The sequence below is a fragment of the Zootoca vivipara genome, chromosome 13 (assembly GCF_963506605.1).
Source record: "Zootoca vivipara chromosome 13, rZooViv1.1, whole genome shotgun sequence".
NCBI classification, from domain to species: domain Eukaryota; kingdom Metazoa; phylum Chordata; class Lepidosauria; order Squamata; family Lacertidae; genus Zootoca; species Zootoca vivipara.
Window position 1 is genome coordinate 692338 of NC_083288.1, and position 6000 is coordinate 698337.

A 6000-nucleotide genomic window follows, 5' to 3' on the forward strand; every position below is an offset into this window, starting at 1 on the left:
TTGCTACTAAGGGAACCAGCAGCCAGGAACGCTGCTCTCCAGTTAAAACCACTTTACTGGCATCTGATCTGATCCCAGGCACAATTCCAAGTGCTGATGATGACCAGTAAATCTACGGCCTGACCCTGCCTGGGTGCAAAGATCTTCAGGGGAGCCCCTTCTCTCGGTCCCATCAGCACCAGACGCTGGTGGGGATGCGAGAGCAAGCCTTTTCTACGGCTGCTCCCAGAAGGTGGGATTCCCTCCCAAGAGAGGCCAGACGGGCTCCCTCTTTCGTGCCTTCCTGGAGCAGGCCTCTGGAAACGGAGGTGCAGGCAGTGCTGACCACTGGGCAGCTGTCAGGGCAAACTGCTGGCTCTAAACGGGGTCTGGTGTATTACAACTGTTGGTTTTTTAAACTAGTTTCCCCCCACTACTTTGTATTTTATAAGGTAAGAATGTACTGGCCACAGGCCACTAACTTTGCTGACATTGGGTGGGTAATTAGACCCTTGGAAGGAGACCCTTGCTCTCTGCAGGAACCTGGAGAAGGGCTTTTAGTGTGGCTGCCCCTGTTCTGTGGAAGAGCTTCTCTGCCCACTGACACCCCCTGGAAAAGGGGTCTTTGCCACTTGTCAGGGCACCAGTCTTGTTTTTAAAGGTATTGGTTGTTTTTATGCTTTTAACTGTTTGTAATTATTTTATGGGTAAATCGCCTCAAGACAATGGCATAGAAGGTGATTAATAAATACAGCAAGTGCCACTAATAATAAATAACAATAATAATAATAATGGTGCTGTTTTTAAACGTTGGAAGCCACCTTGAATGACAATTTGGGGGAAAGGAAGGGATATAAATAAATTAAATACAAACAACAGTCACATCTGACACAGCTCCCCTTAGCTCCATTCACAGGCACCCCTCTCCGGCTTCGGCCCCTTTAAGACCCCTTGTCTAAGTTTCTGCCCTTAATTCGCCAGATGCCTCCGATCTCGGGATTACGAGATGCTCTTTGGCTGAACAGCCTCTTTGTAAGAGACACTAAAGGGAGCTCTTCTGCTCCTGCTCAGCCAGAGAGAAGGAGGTTAGTGCGCTCATCCATCGCTGGTCATGTGAAAGGAAGGAAGGAGATCAGCTTAAAAGGGATGGGGGGGGGGGCAGAGACACACAGCCTCACTGCAATTTAACTCTTGCACAGCCTCTGCCTCTTCAGACCCACAACTATTGTGTGCAGTCCAACCCATCAGGCAGTATGCAGAGACTGCACTTTTTTAAAAAAAAATAGGGGGTGGGGAAATGCACACATTTTCTGTAAGCTCCTTTCATGGAAAGATAAGGGCCAGCTGGAAGGTGAGCTGTATTGCAAGAGGAGGGGGGAGATGATGTTTGCTGCATTTGTTTGTGCCTCTCACAACACAGCCAAGCAAACTCCTACTTCTCAGAGCTTGTTCTTTCTTAAAAGATTCTGGATTCAAGGACAGGCATGATCTTAGCCGGAAATTAGCTATTGTTTCCTGATGTGGGCACAACAAATGAAAAGGCAAGTTCTGGAAAGCCTTCACCTTCTCCAGCAAAATGGGATTTCTCTTAATCTACAGACTTAATAAACAGAGGGACATCAAGAAGATCATCTCCAGCCGACTCAGTTCGCAGGACTTGCCAGCCAGGTGCCCCCAAGCTCTGCCTCTACCTCCTCGCCACCTCCCCACCATCAAACACCTGCTCTGCATGGCAGACTGCCCCTGCACATGGAGGTTTCCTTCTCAGCAGCCAAGGGAACTGCCCCCCAAGGGCATTTTATCTAAGGTTCCAAAGACAGAATTGCTTTGGTGGACCAGACCTGCAACCAGCTGCAAGCCAGGCAAAAGCCTTTTGCCCACCCACCCCCTCTGCTCACAAGAGGCTCAGGCAAACCATCTTTGTACATGGTGGTTCCACAGCAGGGGTGGGCAAATGTGTGGCCCTCCAGAGGCCGCTGAAGCATCAGCTCCAGCCTATGCGCCCAATAGTTAGGGGAATAGGCATTCAGGAACACAGCGGCATGCAAGTTTGTGAAGCGTTTCATAATTTAATTTTAATGGGGGTCCAGCTACATCTGCAGCCCCCCCCCCCAGGTTACACATGTCCATGAAGGAGGCCAACAGTCTACTTGTCAACCCTCCACTCAGTTAAAAAAATATTGTATTATTCAAGACAGCAGATTTCCTCTCGCTACCAAACCCCCCCCTCCATTTACATGTAATGCCAAGAATTCCAAACAGCAGCCTAAAAAGAAAAACAATGTACTGCGGAGGTGGGTTGGTTGAGATCCCCCTTGCTCTCCATCCCACTGTTGCCATGAGGGTGTGTGTCAGCAACATTTACCCTTTTCATTAAAAGCCCCCCTGTGCTCCTTTAGAAATTAAAAACCACAGATACAGGCCCACCTCCTGCTCCTGTCCCAAGGAGGACGCAGGGGGGTGAGGCACCTTCCTCTATTCATGGGTAGACCAACCTATCCACATAGATCACAGACTTGAAGAGTTGGAAGCTACATCCAATCCACACACACCCCACCCCCCACCCCCGCCACAGATGTTCCCAGAGCAGGTGATTTCAAACACACACAAGCCTTGCCAGGTAATCAAAGGAAAACACCCCTCTCTTGTCAGTTCTGAGAAAGCTTCACTACACTTTCACGGGCCTAAGCAGAAGCAATTCTGCAGCTCATTCCAATTTTAGGGGGAGGGGAGCAGATTAATCATCCAAAGGAAAGATTTCCAGCCATTTACCCCAAAGTGAGAGATTCCCTAGCATGCAATAAGAGGCCACCTGGGTAGTCTCAGGAAAAATAAGTAGCCGAATTGCAGAGCCTCTTTGGGAGATTCCCACGGTACAGTACCTTGGCCAAAGCACCCTTCTCAGGCGCCCACAGAGGCACCCAGACCTTGTTGGACTCCAGTCGTTGGGCTGGCAGGGCGACAGGTGCCTTTTCGCTGGGGTGACCTTGGGCCAGTCACTTAACATTTCTTAGCTCAACCCACCTCGCAGGGCTGTCGTGAGCACAAAAAAATGTATGTAAACTAACAGGCTGCTTGATGGCAAAAATAGAACAAGACAAAACGCTCAAAGTGGTGAACAAAAGGAGAGAGGGAAACCCACACGTCCCACCGGGAGAAGCTTGGGAGACGGGAGAGCGCCATGAAGGAGACGAGCAAGGAAGAGAGGAGGGTGTCAGGATAAGTCCCCCCCTCCCGCCCAGCTTTGCCAGGAGAGCCGACTGACTGCTCGCCTCCGGGAAGGATCGGCCAGCAGCAGCCTCCGGAGGCAGGCAGGCAGGCGCCCGCCTCTCTCCCGGACCGAGGCCGGAGCCCCGCGTCGCCCCGCGGCCCTTACCCGGCAAGCGCTGCCGCTCCTCGCGCGCTCCTCTTCAGGCCGCCCCCGGCGGGAGCAGCCGGCGCGTCCTTGGAGCCATGGAGCCGCGGCGGAGAGAAGGTGGTCCTGGCCGGAGAAAGAGCGAGAGGCGGAGATCCAGGGCGGCCGAGGCGCCCGCCGAGCCGAGTCCGCGCGGGGTCAGGCGACGCGCAGCAGCCGCCACAGGCGCCGCGGGCCGGGCCGCCGCCCCCGGGTTCGCCGCGGGCCGGGCATGGGCCGCTTCACGGGCAGCGAGGGCCGGGCCGCGGCACGGCGGGCCGGGGGAGCCAGCAGCCCGCCGCACTCCTCTCCCGCCGGGGCCGCGCGCCGCCGAGCCGAGGCGACATGGAGGGCGAGCAAGCGAGCGAGCGAGCGAGGACGAGCGGCGGCGGCGGCAGCAGCAGCAGCGGGGGACGCCGCCGGGCGGCTGCTCCCTTTGTGTGCGCCCGACGACCCCCGCCCGCCCGCCCGCCCGCCGGGGCGCAGGAAGGGCGCCGAGGAGACGAGTCAGGTTGTCGCGCCCCAAAGGCGGCCAAGGGCGCTCCGAGGCTCCGCCGGCAGAAGAAGGGGCGGCGGCGGCCAAGGGCTTCTCCGGCGCCCAGGAAGGCTCGCCCTGTCTCCCACGGAAGAGGCGAGCGGCGCCCCAGCTGCCCCGGCGCGGAGCAAACGGAGGACGAGGCGGCGGCGGCGGCTTCGCGTTCCCTAGAAGCGGCGAGAGCGAGAGGGAGCCCAAATCCGGTTTTCGGCGAGGCTACGCAGCAGCCGGGTCCTGGCGGCTCCGCATCCTCGGAGGCGGCTCCACGGCCCGGGCCTCCGGCCTCCGGCTGGCGGCCTCGGCGGCGCTGCTGCTGCTGCGGCTTATTCCTAGCCCGCTCCGTCCGCGGCGGTGGCTCCGGCGACACTGAGCGCAGCCAAGCCCGGCGAAGGCGGCCAGGCGCAGGGCGCGCGCGCTCCTCCCCGGCGCAAGGCGCACGCGGCTCGGCCACGCCCCCGTCTCCCCGGGCAGCCGTTGCCCCGGCGACGCCACGAAGCGTCTGTCGCGCTCTGTTCCGCCCCCCGCCGGCAATGCACGTGGCCTCTTTCGCGGGAAAATTCGAGAGCGGGACCCGCCGAGGCAGGAGGCGAATCAGAGGATCCAGGACTACGGGGTATATACTGATGCGCCTATTATACAGACGCATGAAGGGCACATATACGTGCATTAGGTATGAGATAGAACAGGAGATAGAAATGTTCACAGGGCTTTTGATTTATTTCAAAACATTTACACACTGCTTGATTGACTTTTTAAAAAAAGAACTCTCAAAGCGGTTTACAAAAAAGATTAGGAGAGGCTTTGGAACAGGCATCCCCAAACTTTGGCCCTCCAGATGTTTTGGACTACAATTCCCATCATCCCTGACCTCTGGTCCTGTTAGCTAGGGATCATGGGAGTTGTAGGCCAAAACATCTGGAGGGTTGCAGTTAGGGGATGCCTGCTTTCGAGTGTTAAAACAGCAACTGCAAACTAAAAACCCGCATCTTCCTTCTAAACACACACACATATTTCTGTTTTACAATTTAGAATATTCATTTAAGCAACCTTAAAATATCAATGACTTCTCTTTCCATGGTTCATTTTGCATATAATAAATCCCTGCATATTTTACATAAACTAAACCATTCAGTATTCCCTTATTACATCCATCAAGACTTATTTACACTGTTGAATTTATCTTAATGCTGGCAACGTTTTCAAGTGTACACAAAATAAAACATTACAAAGGAGGTCAACTACAGAATACACGTTTAACATGGGTTGAGTCTGGGCCCCATCCCCTAGGCCAGGTGGAAAGGGCCTTGTAGGGTGCATTTTAGATTGTACATTTTAGATAAAAGTTTTTCTTTGTTTTGTAGAAGTTCTTTTTCAATACGTGAGCTTTGGTCTGAAAAACCATTTCCCCTGTCTATTTTAAACATTTCATGTAACATGATATTGTAACCAGTCTAACATGGCTCCTTACACTTTCCATTTTCAGTTTAGGTTCCCTCTCTGTAAAGGGCAGCAATTCCCTGTAAGATGCCCACTGTCTATCCATATTGACTCTCTTAATTGTAATAGCCTCGATAGGCGATAGCCATAAAGGTGTTTTTCTTTCCAGCAGATTTTTATATTTCTCCCAAACTCTATACAAATTCTTCCTTAGAATATGATTCATAAAACTTTTTTAAATTTTCACCTTCCCATACCAGAGGTATGCATGACAGTCGAATTTTAAATAATGACCTTCTAAATCCAGGATGTCTGCATTACCCAATGTAATCCATTGTTTTAACCCACACAGGCAGACTGCATCATAGTACATTTGCAGGTCTGGCAGGGCAAAGCCTCCTCTTTCTTTTATATCTATCATAATTTTATGTTTAATTCTTGGCTTTCCCCCCTGCCAGATGAATTTAGAAATATCCTTCTTCCATTCTTTGAAGCAGCCTGAATTATTTACAATTTAAATTGATTGGAATAAAAACAGCATCCTGGGCAGTAGATTCATTTTGATAGCTGAGATTCTGCCAAACAGGGAGAGCTTCACTCTCTCCCACATCTAAATCTAATTGGAGATCTAAAGACCTTTTTAACACCAAATATC

General features: G+C 52.6%; 1 protein-coding gene across 1 annotated transcript in view; it reads right to left on the reverse strand.

Annotated features, from left to right (window-relative positions):
• The window catches only part of FAM222A (family with sequence similarity 222 member A), a 77951-nt gene extending 74309 nt beyond the window's left edge, over nt 1-3642 (reverse strand). Inside the window, exon 1 of the mRNA XM_035135391.2 lies at nt 3356-3642. The gene's annotated coding sequence lies outside the window, so the exon portion shown is untranslated. The remainder of the gene's footprint in view (nt 1-3355) is intronic.
• Between the last annotated feature and the right edge of the window lie 2358 nt (nt 3643-6000).